Source organism: Phragmites australis, chromosome 17, assembly GCF_958298935.1.
Source record: "Phragmites australis chromosome 17, lpPhrAust1.1, whole genome shotgun sequence".
Classification (NCBI taxonomy): Eukaryota; Viridiplantae; Streptophyta; class Magnoliopsida; order Poales; family Poaceae; genus Phragmites; species Phragmites australis.
This window is the reverse complement of record NC_084937.1, coordinates 11,660,154-11,675,549: the sequence shown is the minus strand read 5'-3', so window position 1 is coordinate 11,675,549 and position 15,396 is coordinate 11,660,154.

Sequence of the window (15,396 nt, the reverse complement as noted above, 5' to 3'; positions counted from 1 at the left end):
ACAAAAGCAATAATTTTATTAAATAAACTTTAAACTCTTACATCAATTAACATATATTATCTTCTATAAAGATATCTGCAGCGGAACAAAAAGCATTAGTGCCCAACAACATCACAGGTAACCGACCAGGAGACACGCGCCTAGAACGTCACAACCTCGTCTTGATAATCTTCAATATCTTCACTCACTAAGCAGCACCACACATAGCGCATGGCATAGGAAAAATAACAAGTGTGAGCACATGACGCGCTCAGCAAGTGTGGGAAAGATAATGATATGCAGGCTTATATCAAGAATAGGTTAACACATGGTATATTTGCATAAATGCGAGTTATAAAAACATATTTAGACTCAAAAAATATTAAACAATTATTAAGTAAATGTAACCTATACAGTCCAACACCCAACATACAAGGCTCCTCACCTTACATACCATAACCGTCTAGTACTCCCTATACTATAACCAAAACCACAACCAACTAATTATGTGGGATCCAAGTCTCTCATAACCGTAAGCATGACTGATATATCAGATTTTACACTCTACAGAGGTTGTCCAGCTTTCCCCATAAGTCGTGATTTCCATGTTGTTGTGTTAGCTAGACACTTAACACACGTCAGTGGTGTGTCACCCGGAAAGTCACTTCAAAGCTGTTACAAAGTTTCATCCAATATGTGCATGCCCGCTAGGTTTCACTGCCGTCAAAAGTGGTTTTCGCCACACCCAGAAACCCCCTTTTGTGCCTTGTAGTTTTCAGAATGTTTCCACCCTTCCCTTCTACTACACATCTCATACCATTAACCAAATGATTCTGGCCTTAGCCGTTCCCACACATCCACTCTTCCATTTGGCACGCACAAAAACTGGAATTCACTAATTAATAGGCCAGGCTTGTCCCATACCAGGTCTCGTGGTTGATACGATATTTCTTGGATTGTCGCTCCACGAACTGGTCCTTACTTAGGTTACTTAAGCAAATACTAAGCCAACAACATAACCATGACAACCACCAAAACCACTTTGCTCAAGGCCTAAGATTCAATGTTGCTAGACCATAAACAAGTTAACCATCATTGTTGCATACGTTCATTAGTCAAGATTATGATACTTCCCAACATCCCAAAAGTATGACTAAGAAATCTACCTACCAAAGATACCTAACCATAAACCATCTAGGTTTTAAGGGATGATAAGGGAAAATCTAGGGAAAACCCTAACATAGGTGACTACCCATCATATTGATAGACACTGCATGCAATTTTGTAAAACAAAATAGTTTAAATCATAGGTTCAAGATGATCAAGGATACTTGCCTTTTACACAATACCGCTCAGTGTTGTCGAAATCTTGGTCTTGAAGTCCCTCGAACTGCTTCGGAATGTTATCGACTAATCGCGAGAACTACCGACAAATAACACAAAGGAAAACACTAAGAACAACATATCAAACATTATTAAAACACTTTTAAAACATTATGGTTGGATAGGTAAGATTTTAGAAATATTTAGATACAAGAATCGTGTAAATCGGAGTTAAGATGAAAAGAGAACAGCTTTTGGGGAGATGGATTAGACTGAAAAGGAAATACTGATTTCCCGAAACTATATTTCTGTGGGAAAAGGCTTTATTAAATGATCACTGCATGAGGCTTGAAAATATCATTGCATAAGATTCAATAAGTGTAGGGCAGACTAGACTTCGCTAACTAGGCTAAGGAGAATGATATGGCGCTAACTTGGCATGCTATACAAATACCATCTTGGATTAAAGAAGGGATACGCTGAGGTCTAGTCTCGACCACCTATGATAGATCAAAAAGGCCGAAGGTTGCGCTTCTAGGTTAAGGATACTACAGGTTGCTATATGTAGCGGTGGTGGTTCAAGTTTCGTCGAAGACAGCGATCGGGCGCGTGGCCACTGACATCGATGTCTGGTTTCGATGGTGTTTCAGTGAAACGAGGGAAGCATGGCGTAGAACACGGAAAGACTAACTCAATGGTATGGTTGGTTTTGGAAGGGGTCATCCGAGGTAGCAGCAAAACAGCGATGACTGTTGCTAGATTTGGTGGTGATCACGAACAGACACAACAATGAAGATGCTTGTGTTCCAGGAGATTGGCTATGAAATTTGAGAAATCGTTTGAACATAGATGTTCATATATCCGGGGAACACAATGTTATGGCATGGGTTTTGGTAGATCATCCCCTGAGAGGAAGAATGATCAGTGGAGATGAGATGTGTGAAGGTTGTGACATGCTGTGGTTGGCAATCACGTTCCAGTTGTGTCACTGCACAAACGGGGATGGGCTCCTAGGGTCATGTAGAAGACTCGATGGGACACACCGTGACATGGATGGTGCATCTATACGGCTTTCGGGTTGACGAGGGAATGCGAATGCAAATCCGGTGCGCGCACAAAACGCATTCAGAAACCGGACAGCGGGTATGTCGACCTTGATTCCGATGGTTTTGGCTATTCTACTGGCCGACCTGGTAGGTGAGGGCTATGGGGAACATCATGTTACATACGCTAGTGAAAGAGCATGGCGATCGGTGCATTAGTTGGCCAGGAACGTCGATGCCAATCGGCTACATCATGGCTGTCCGTGACGGTGACGACCGTGGCGGCATAGATCGAGCTTTGGCCAGGGCTAGGGCCTGGCTAAGGACTTAGTATGATACTAAAACAGTACTAAGGGAGGAGAAAAAGGGGTCCTCATCTTGCTTCCATGGTCGAGGAAGGAGGATTCGCAGAGAAGACGACGAGGTAGCGCATCACGGGCGGCGACGGCTTCGGCGAACGGTGGCGCACGGATAGGGCAGCAACGATGTCCAGGGCTTGACGGCGTGGAATAGGGGTAAGAGAGGGCGTGGAACTCATATTTATAGGGCTAGGGGCGGCTGGTTGAGGTGGAGTCTAAGCCAAATACGAATCAGGTTCGAGTTCAAGTCGGTTAGGATTTCTTTTTTCGTATCTCTCTATTCTGAGGACGATATCTCCATCGTTCGGACTCCAAATTGGACGTTTCTTTACTCTAATTTGTACTACTCAAAAAGGTCTACAACTTTGGTATGCATTGGTACTTCTGAAAACACCATCTTGATGTTCAAAAAATGGACCACAAGATAAATTGTTTGAACTCAGACTTATCTGTGCAGCACTAATTTCGGGGGCTATAACTCCTAGCTTCATTATCCAAAAGGGAACTTTCATAGGTTCAAATCAAATCTCTCAACGAGATCTACAACTTTAGTATTGTCAAGATTTGCATTTGAGGCCATTTTGAACTCTGAAACTTCATGGGAAGATGAGACTGTGCAGGACTCCGCGAAAATTTGCAAATTTTGTGGATCCTTTTTTCGGCCATCTAGAAGACTTGGCTAAGGGTTTGGACTTGAGCAAGATTGAGCCTAAATATACTTTAGGTATATCTAGGGTTTAGAAAAGAAACTTTTGCAGACAAATTTGAATAGGGTTTGAATTTGAATTGGGCTTGGAGTGAATTTAAGAGAAACAAAAAATGAGGTTGAATAAGAATAGGAGTAGATAAGAAATTTGAATTTGGATTTGGGTAGAATTTGAGAAAGAGGAGAGATTGACTTTAAACAAGATTTGAATTGAACTAGAAAAGGATCATGTATGATCAAGAATTGAATAGATGATGAATTCTAGGATTTTGAATTCCAACCATTAAGATACTTAACTAGCTTACTACAAAGTTTTGTAAAACCTTTTCAAAATCTTTTTCACTCAAAACACCAAAGAAAAAGAAAAAGAGCTCTAATGCATTTACCTAGCTTCTAACAAAACTCAGCATGCATTGCACATAAAATAATAACCTATATTGATTGATTTATTAAGAAAATAGGTTTTAAATCTATGCTACTGGTGAAGCTATTCAATAATCTTGAAAATTTTAAAAAAGTTATAAATTCTGAAAATCAGGGTGTTACAGCCGCCGTCATCCCCTCGGCGTCATTGTATTCTTCTTCCCCAGTCGCCCAAACCTCTACAAACCGTTAGATCTAAAACAAGATGCCCAGATTAGATCTAGAGAATACCTCTTCAGCGCCCAATTAAAAGTCACCACGTGTCGCCCCTAGACCCAGTCAGTGCCTCAGCCATGTCAGCGAGCCACCTCAGCGCCACATCAGCAATTTAGCCGATGTGTCCTCCTAGTCAGCAGCCCAGTCAATGCTTGCGCAATAAAAGATGTTTTTTAGTATAAAAATAATTTCAGTAATTCCATAACTAATGTAATTTTGTACTTAGGCCCCTTAACTTTTGTTTATTTACCTAAAAGCTTCTATCTTTTTACAGTTTAGTCCCAAACTTTTCTATATTTAAAAAAGTTCACTCTATTTTTTAAAAAGGCTCCTACCTTCCTGTTTTATTTAAAATACATCTTTTCTTTTTTAGTTTTAACCCTAAACTTGTTTCTAGCGTATCTTCTTCGTTTTAGCTCCGATTTGAGTGAGTCTTGCGCTCAAATCTTTCTAAAAACAAGATCTCAAATAGCAATACTCATCTCTTTAGTAGTTTTTCCTTATTAACATCTTGATCCCTACAACATAAAGATATTATTTTTATTAGTAAATTTATGGTTGTCACAGTGACGTATAGGTCCTATTCAAATCTACATGTCATTATATCACAAACATAAGTTTATGATATTAATAATATATTAGTTTGTAGGACACATATGTTAATTCTTCAGTCAATCATTTCATATGATACCTTAGCCCTAGTTCCTGTCTCTTTATCTTTCTTCGAAAGAAGTACAGTCAATTCTATTCTCCTTGTTCAGCCCAACCAAGATCCCAGTCCATCGTTCTACTTCTCTTGTTTTCGTAGTTTAGAGTTTATTTGGTGTTTATTTGATGTTGCTTTTATCAATAGAATTTGCGATTAGTCGATAAAGCTTCAGATTTGTTTGTGGGACTTCAAGACTACGATTTCATCAACACTGAGCAGCATTGGGTAAAAAGTAAGTGTACTTGTTAATCATTTTGAACCTATATTTTTCAATGTTTTGTTTTACAAATTGCATGCAGTGTCAATTTAATGGGTAGTCACCTATGTTAGGGTTTACCTAGTTTTTCCTTTACATTCCTTGAAGCCTAAGTGACACGTATATAAGTCTTTTGGGTAGAATTGCTTAGCCTTGCTATCAGGATGTTGGGAAATGTATTATATATGATTAAAGAACATGTGCAACTTTGATAATCAACATGAGGTAGAAATATGGAACCTTAGGCCTTGAGTATAGTGGTGTTGTGATAGTGATCATGATTATGTTGTTGGTTTAGTATTTGCTCAAGTAATCTATTGTGATAGTGATCATGGTTATGTTGTTAGTTTAGTATTTGCTCAAGTAATCTAAGTAAGGATCGGTTCGTGAAGCGATAATCCAAGAAGTATTGTACCAACCACGAGACTGATATGAGTAAGACGTGACATACTAGTTAGAGTTATATCCGGTGTGTGTCAGGTCAGCACAAAAGGAGGCTTCTAGGTTGGAAGATTCTTCTGTAATCCCTGGTGGTGAAACCTAGTGGACAGATGCATACTGGATTAGGCTCTGGTTAGTGGTAAATATCATACAACGATATCTTGGCAGCACACCATTGGCGTGTGTTAAGTGTCTTACAAACACGGCAACATGAAATTCACTGACTCGTGGGAAAAACTAGACAGCATATGCAGAGTGTAAAATCTGATATATCAGCCGTGCTCACGGCCATGAGAGACTTGGATTCTCACATGATTATATGGTTTGGTGTTGGATATAGTGGTGGAATGGTTATGGTTTACAAGGTGGGTAGCCTCGAGTGATAGTTATTGGGTCATTTGAGTTACACTCACTTAAAAATTGTTTAATATTTTTCAATTACATTATTGTTTACTTTACTCACATTTATGCAAATGTACCATGTGTTAGCTTGTCCTTGTTATATGCCCGCATATCATTATTCTCCTTTACACTTGTTGAATGCTTCATGTTTTCACACTTGCTATTTTCCCTAAACCATGTGACATATGTGGTGCTGCTAAGTGAGTGAAGATGTTGAAGACTATCAAGATGAGCTTGTGACGTTCTAGCCGCGTGTCTCTCAGTCGATTGCCTGCGGTGTTTTTGGGCATCAGTGCTTCTGTTCCGCTGCAGATATCTACATAGAAGACAATATATATCAATTGTTGTAAGAGTTAAATATTCTATAAAAATATTGCTTTTGTTACTTCACCTGTGACATCCTTATGTGTATAAATATTCTGGGCACACATAAATCACATCTGGTTTTGTCTGTTAAAATGTGACAAACTCATTATCGACAAGTACACGGGTCAGATTCTCACTATAATTGGAGTTTATGAAAACAACCAAGTACTACATGTGGCGTTTGCCTTTGTTGAGATTGAGAAAACAAACAGTTGGTATTGATTCTTGGAGCATCTAAGGTTGATCATTGTGAAGGGTCGATCAGATGTATGTCTTATACATGACTGACATACAAGAATTTTGCAGGTAATCCGGCAGAGCACCAAGTGGGAGCAATATGGCCTAACATGAAGAGCGGGTGGTGCATGAGGCATCTGGGTGCTAACTTTTATAATCAGTTTAAGAACAAAAATCTCATGAACATTTTCATGAGGCTGTGTGGTCAAAACCAATAGTGCAAGTTCAACGCTTTGTGGCACAGACTTGATGAGTTGACCACAAAGAAAACTGAAGAGATTGCAAGGATGCAGATGGCGGGAGAGCAGGATGTCCCTGTGGCTCTTGGTGGGATCCTGATAGATCATCCAAACCTAAGGAGGAGGACTAGGTCATCAGTTAGGAACTTCTCCTAATGGATTGAGAATGAGCCAAGAGAGAAGTGGACTATGTTGTTTAACACTGAGGGGGGGGGGGGGGGCAGGTACGATATAATGATGACAAACTTAGCTGAGGTATACAAATGTGTCATGCGTGGTGTGTGAGAACTCTCCCTAGTCGCAACAGTGGAATTTATCCTATATGGGATGTGCAAGTATCTTAAGGACCGGTATGCAGTAGCGTCTTTGGCAATGAATGAAAATCTATTGATATAAGGATATAAGATAACTCAGTACATGGCCGATGCAACGAAGAAGGCACAAGTGCATCGGGGTAAGTCCATGGGCACTGCAGAGCACCAGTATAAAATTCTTCGTATGGACAAAGGTTGCAGAGGGGCAATCATGACAGGATTATCTAGAAGTGTGTCCTTATGAATGATGAATGCATATGTACCTGTAACAAAGCCAAAGTTGCTTCGCAAGGGGTGCACCTATGTGATTGATGCTCTTGCTGAGACTTAGATGGTACCTCGAAGGTATGTGTCCACGTATTTATGAAGGAAGCTGTCATGTCCACATGGAACCATGAGTTCTATGGGTTCGAGATAGTTAGTTCCTTCACAACAAACCCGAACATGAGAGAAGGTTCATCCTAGATGAGGATACGATGAAGCAAAGTGAGGCCGTCGGAAGAGTACACGCATTCAGAATGACATGGACGAGTTTGAAGCCGGGTGTGCGGTGAAATGGTGCAACAAGTGTAATGATACAAGAGACACTTACAAGTATTGTCCCAAATGTCCTTGAGCCGCCAACGATGCCGAAGCTGGTTCTTTAGACGCCCCATCTGATGGGAGATGTCCACTTCCTCATCGTGGACATACTTCTTCCGCGAATGCTAGAGATTTTTTATAAGCAGTTGTGTTGTTGGAATTATTATAAACTAGGTAATTTTTAGTTATAAGCAATGGTGGTTAATAGTATTAGTATCTTAGTGCCTAGATATTATGAACATGTTATTCTACTATGTTAGTAACTTAGTGCCTAGATACTGTGAATATGTTATTCTGCTATGTTATTATTGTGCATGCAGTTCTTTTTCCCAACTTCAGTCCTCCATCAACAATGCGACAAAAGACTCCAAACAGCTGTCCTATCCAAAGAGAAATATAAATGAACGAGGGAGAGAAATCGTGGGCTTGGTTGTTTATTTATTTTGGATGACCTTAAATTAACTCTAATTTTTAATTTAGTACTTTTGTATAATTCTTTAATTAATTTTTTTATTACTTTATTTATTTACTATAAATTACTAATGTCAAAATTTGGCTATTACATCTTACAAGAGTGCCTTAGATTCTGATGCGCGTTTGCCCAATCTTTCGAAGGTAATATGTCGATTGGTGGAGTTTCGACGTTGATGATCTAAAGGCTCCGACTCGAACAGATTAAGTACCCTCGCAACCACTACAACACTACTTTATGGTTATCAACCGTACCAAGATGCAGTTGACCTCGCCATGAAGGCTTTTCCTGCAAGTGATGAGAACACAAGCAAGAACATGTAGATGCAATCTGAATATTGCTAATTACCAATGGAGTACTCGAGTTTGGGGTTCAACAAATCGATAAACGGCGAAACTATCTAAAACAGAATAATCTAAGCTAAACCCGAGCCTAAACTATGACGGCTACTGTGTATTTATAGAGGGACATGAGGGGGTCAACCTAGGGTTGTGTAGCCATGGAAAGAGGCGTGCACAACCTGAACACCGACCTCGACACGATTACAAAACCCAACAGGGTCCAGAACAGTGATGCATCACCTTATTTCTTCGACTCTAACTAAACTATATGGAATATTTGGTCGACCATAGATCCATTAGAAATGGCTCGACATAAGCTTTCGAGCAAGTCCAAGAACGCATAAAACAGACTTCGTATGAGAGAGTTATGCCTGTTTTACTAACGTGCTATCTTGAGACTCGACCACGACCACGACTTCGACTAGAGCTCAGCCTCGAGTCCGAGTAGATTTGGCCTTCGAGGGGTGACATCCGGGTAAGGTTGTAGTACTTTTCCCACGTTTCTAAGCAATAAAATATCACAAAAATTTAGTAGTAATCCATCTAAGAAAACATGAACAACGAGAAACGAGTTCACCTGGTGATCTAATTATCGTGCACGTGCTCTTGTAATTGGACATTGTATGATTTGAGGATTATTGGCGGTATTGATTGTATCTGAAGGAGTCATGGGCTCATCATCCTCCCCCTCTTGAATTGGTGTCGTCCTCGACTCAAGCTCGTCTTTTTCTCCCAAGTAGGGCTTCAAATCTGAAATGTTAAATGTGAGACTAACCCCAAAATCGACAGGTAGGTCCAATTTGTATACATTGTCATTGATTATCTCATTATCTTAAATGATGCATCAGCTCTAGACATCAACTTTGATTTTTTTAGTTCTAGAAACCTATCCTTCCTCAAACGCAACCAAACTAAATCACTCGGTTCAAATTTTATTTTCTTCCTGCATTTATTTCCAGCAATTCTATACTTTTCAGTCATGCTCTCTATATTCTTTTTAGTTGTTTCATGCAACTTAAGAATAAATTCAGCATGTTTCTTAGCATCTAAATTAAGTCTTTCAAAAGTAGGCGAAGATGGTAAATCAATAGGAGCACGGGGATTAAATCCATACACTAATCTAGAATGGACTTACCTTGGTGGTGGAGTGTACCGACCTATTGTAAGCAAATTAAATATGCGGTAAACACTCTTCCCACATCCTCAATTTTTTCTATAAAACAGCCCATAACATGGTCGATAATGTACGGTTGCAACCTCTGTTTGACCGTCTGTTTGGGGATGACACGTAGTAGAAAATAGCAGCTTCGTCCCTAATTTATTCCAAAGTTATCTTCAAAAGTGACTCAAAAACTTTGTGTCATGATCCGAGACGATAGTATTAGGCACTCCATGTAGTTGAACAAGTTACCTGAAAAACAAATCAGCTATGTTTATAGCATCATTGCTCTTGTGACAAGATATAAAATGTGCCATTTTAGAAAATTTATCCACAACTACAAATATGCTATCCCTCCCCCTTATTGTCCTCAGCAGACCTAAAACAAAATCCATAGAAATATTCTCCTATGGTGCACTAGGAACAGGAAGAGACATGTAAAGACCATGTGAATTCAAACGAGACTTAGCTTTATTGCAAGTGGTGCATCGGGATACGTAGCGTTTGATATCTCGTCTCATCTTTGGCAAAAAGAAGTGGACGGCCAGCACATCTTTAGTTTTCTTTGCTCCAAAATGTGCCATCAATCCTCCTCCATGCGCCTCCTGTAACAACAAAAGACGAACGGAGCTAGCTGGAATGCATAGCTTGTTAGCACGATAGAGCAATCCTTCATTCAGCATATATTTATTCCATGTTTTCCTCTCTTTATAATGTTCAAGCACTTTTTAAAATCCAAATCAGCAGCATATAAGTCCTTAATGGTCTCTAAACCAAAAATCCTATGATCAAGTTGAGATAATATAGTATAAAGCCTAGAAAGCATATTAGCAATCACATTGTCCTTTTCTTTCTTATGTTTTATGACATATGCAAAAGACTCAATAAATTCGACCCATTTAGCATGTCATTTATTCAATTTAGCTTGACTCCTAATATGTTTCAGCGATTAATGATCAGAATGTATAACAAATTTTTGGGCCATAGATAATGTTGCCAAGTTTAAAGCACATGCATTAAAGCATACAATTTTTTATCATAGGTAAAATAATTTAGACTTGGTCCACTTAATTTCTAGCTAAAATAAGCAACAGGTTTACCTTCTTGAATTAACACACCTCCAATTTCAATCTTGCTAACATCACATTCTAGTTCAAAGGTCTTACCAAAATCAGCGAGTTGGAGCAATGGAGCATGGGTGAGCCTCTCTTTCAACAACTTGAATGATTATTCTTATGCAGGTCCCCATTTGAAAACCACTCATTTATTCATCAATTCATTCAATGGGGCAGTAATGGTGCTGAAATCCCGCACAAAGCACCGATAGAAACCCGCAAGACCATAGAAGCTTCTCACTTGAGTAACAGTCTCAGGAGTTGGCCAGCTCTTTATGGCCTCAATTTTTGCTTCATCCACCTCTATTCCCTATGGAGTAACAACATAGCCAAGAAAAGAAACTCGATCCATGCAAAAGATGCACTTTTGAGGTTACCAAACAAACGTGCATCTCTCAAAGCATTAAAAACAACACGTAAGTGATCAAAGTGTAGTTCATATGACTTGTTGTAAATCAAGATGTCATCAAAGTAAACCATGACAAATCTTTCAATGAAAGCACGTAAAACTTTGTTCATCAAGTGCATAAAAGTACTAGGTGCATTAGATAACCCAAAATGCATTACTAACCACTCATACAAACCAAACTTAGTTTTAAAAACAGTCTTCCATTTATCTCCAAGTTTATCCTAATTTGGTGGTATCCACTTCGCAAGTCAATTTTAGTAAAAATTATAGAACCACTCAACTCATCAAGCATATCATCTAACCTAGGGATAGGGTGACGATATCATATAGTAATATTATTGATGGCTCTACAATCGATACACATACACCAACTACCAACTTACTTAGGAACCAAAAGAACAAGAATAACACAAGGACTAAAACTTTCTCGTATGTACCAACGATCCAAAAGGTCTTGGACTTGTCGCTGAATTTCCTTAGTCTCTTCCGGGTTGGTCCTATATGCAGCACAATTTGGCAAAGTTGCTCCCGAAATCAAATCAATTTGATGTTCTATCCCTCGAATTCGTGGTAATCCTGAGGGAACTTCAGCCGGAAATACATCCAAAAACTCCTGCAGAAGGTTAGCAACAGCACGAGGCAAAGAGCTAGATATATTCTCTAGTGAAATTAAGGCATCTTTGCATATCAAAGCATAGCATGGCAGCTTATTATCATAAATTTCAGTAAGGTCTGATTTAGTAGTAAGCATAACACACCCTTTTAGTCTAATTCCATCGGACTTAGAAATTGTTGTTGCTTTTTCCTTTTGGGGTGGGAAAACTTTTTTCGCTACTTGTTGATTTTCATATTCATTCTTAAACTCTTTTCTCTTATTTTTAGCTATCTCTTGTTCACATCTCACAATTTCAGCAGGAGTTAAAGGCAGAAAACTTATTTTGGTTTGTATGACCTTAATACTTATGTATGAAGTTTGACTGTGATACTACAACTGTTATATTGTGCGCATCAGATACTTAATCTAGGGACTGATACAGGAGGCACATGAGATCCCGGGATTGAGATCTTACAGGAGTGGTTTCAGAGCTATGCTTAGTTGTAGGACGTAACTTTAGGATAAACTTGCTCGTGTCTACCTATTTTCTGAAAATAATATGTTGTCAAAACATTTTCTGCACTTACCTTCTGTTTCTTTTGCTTTTGAAGCCTTTTTTTGTTGGTTCTAAGCGATTCCTTGTTCCCCGGTAGATGGAAGACGAGGATTGAAACAATGTACGATGTCTGCAAGTGAAGGGCTTTCCCAAGTTACCGTGGGAAGCTTGTTGCCACCTAGGGTACACCCGACGCCTGTAATACACTGGGCGTGAGTACGACGAGAATGGATCTTAGAAGTGCCAGATTTGGTTGCAGATTTTCCACTGTCCAAGGCACCCCAGTTGGCGGTTGAGGAACGTCAACACCATTAGAGTACGATACTCTGACACGTACCAGTTGGTGGCCTATGAAGCACTTCAGACCCTGTGCGGGAGGCGTGTCAGAGAGGTGGCACACACTCCCATGAGGCATTTTTCGGCTGCCACTGGCCAGCGGGCCGCTTGGTGTGAGCATCTAACTGCCATGGAGGATGCATGATAGGAGGAGGACGACGACGACACCACTGTAGCTGCCACGGCACAATACCTCCATGCCTTGGAGCACATGCACGATGTGAACTACCAGCTGTTCCAGGCTAGTCGCCAGAGGGCAGAGGAGTCAGAAACACGGGAGAGATCTCTTTGGGTGATGCTAGACCAGGTCAGGATCCAAGCCACGTCTATTGAGGACGCTGCAGTGAGGAACCGTCGTGGATGGCAGAGAGCAGTACAGGTGCATCTCAGGGATCTTAACAGAGAGAATGCCATGAATGGCTCCCGAGTCAGAATGACTACCAGGAAGAACACCTTCAGGTTACCCGCAAGTCAGACCCGCCACCTAGTCATCTCGGGTGTTCCTCTCCTCCCAGTGCGTATTGCAACAGCCATAGCAGATGGTAGGATTGGCCCCTCGCCAATTTCAGCCGCCAGAGGAGGTTTAGTGCCTGCCGAGTCTATCGAGGATGTAGATATGGTGACACCCACTGACGACTCGGAGGAGGAGGATGACCCTAGCGAGCGTGAGCTCGTTAATGACCACGATGACGATGACAACAACACCAACAGGATCATCGACCCTGCTTCTACCCCGACACCAGTAGGGACTCTCTCACATGTTGAGTCAGCGACCGACAACGCCGCGGATATGCCCATAGATGACGCTTGAGACGGCACGTCGTGGCTAGTTGGTACTAGGAGTAGGTCTCTTAGTGGCTTTTGTTGTAAATAACCATGTGGTCTGATGCTCTACGAGCATGCTTTTATCGTTATTAGATCACAAACTTTAGTATTAGCAACTTAGTTGAGATAGTCCTAGGTTTGTTTAATACACGTTGCTTGTATCCTTGTGTGGTGTTTCTTCTTGTTTGCATCTGTGTTTGCGTGTATGGCAAGGCTGTCCTTGCTCTTATCTTGCTTGTCCTAATCTTGCAAGCTTATTCTCAGCTATTGTATTCTCTCTTATCTTCAGAAAATGGATGGAATCATCAAGGCAATCCTCTCGCCTTCATCAACAACACCAGCTTGTACCTATCAATGTAGCCCCCAAATGTGGATCTGAAACAGGGAGTGAAATAGGATCCTGAGGAAGGGTCGCTATGGGCCAAGGTAGAGGCAGAGGAAGAGATAGGGTCGTCGACTCTCAACCCATCCAGGAAGTCTACCAAAACCACCGCAGCAGTCAAGGAACCCCACTACCCCCACCACTAGAGAATGATCTAGTGGCAGTGATGGCCAATCAAACCCGCCTACTGGAGGCCCTAGCACAAGCAGGAATCAACAGCCGAGGTTACGGACCTCGGAACAAAATGGCACAATTTATGAGAATCAAACCTCCAACCTTCGACAGTACCGACGACCCCTTAGAAGCTGATGACTGGCTTAGGGCAATCACCAGGAAGCTCAAGGTCATCAACTGTGAGGGCCAAGAAAGGGTGAATCTAGCAGCCCATCAGCTCACTGGATCCGCAGCGGAATGGTGGGAGAACTATTGCGAGGCATCAGTGGATGCATATGCCATCACTTGGGAGGAATTATGTGAAGAATTCCGGAAGTACCGTGTACCGGAGGGAACCATGGAGATGAAGGCTGATGAATTCCGTGACCTAAAGCAAGGATCAATGACAGTGAACCAGTACATTTAGAAGTTCATCCGCCTGTTCCACTATGCCCCAGAAGATGTGTCAACTCACAAGAAGAAGCAAGATCGCCTCAAGAAGGGTTTGATTCGTAGCTTATATGTCCAGCTCGTGCCTGTCATCTACCCTGACTTTAATACTATGATGAATAGGACCCTCCTTCTAGAAGAGGCCCATGCACCTATAGAGGCAGAAAGGAAGAGAAAGTTCTCTGACCAGAAGCAGTAGGGTAGTAGGTTCCAAGGGACAAGATGCAACCAGCGCCAATGAAAGTGCATCTAGCCCTTATGTGTGGTTTTGGTAATTAATAACAATACTTATGGACTAACAATGGAGTTAAGTTTGTTAGTAGGTTGTTCCATAGGCAATGCATTGAGAGATATATATGAGCCATAAGTGAATGAGGAGATTAAAAATGCATCAAGATAAATGAGCTCTAGGTTATTCCATAGGAAATGCATAAGTGATGAATCATGGATTTACTGAGAAATACCATGAGAACAAAAGAAATGTATCTTTATCAATGAGCTCTTAGTGATGCTCATAAGGAGAAAGAAAAGCTCAAAAATATTGGCAATAAACTTGAAGACTTGTGGAGATCATGTAACTAAAGGTATGATATTATCAATAGAGTTTTATGGACTAACCCGTATGCTATGTGCTTAAGAATGAGTAGGGTTAGGTTCTATATGAAGATTGACAATATGCACGAAGGATAATAAGTTACGTGTGGAGATCAAGTAACTTAAGGTACAAAAGTTGTCAATTAGGTTTTATGGACTAACCCACGTGTTTTGTGTTTGAGAGTGAGTTGGGGTTAGGATCCATATGAATGTATAAGTTGAATTGAAATCATATATGCCAAGAATAAAGAACAAGAATAGACTCCATATTTGATAAAGTTAATTCCTTGAAGATGTCAAATACAAAGTGATTTTCTATGGCAAGACGGTGAAGGACAAGCAAGACATAGCTGCGATGGACCATCCGGTGGTGAAGGGCAAGCAAATGGCTTGGCGTCGAAGGACCAAGGTGGT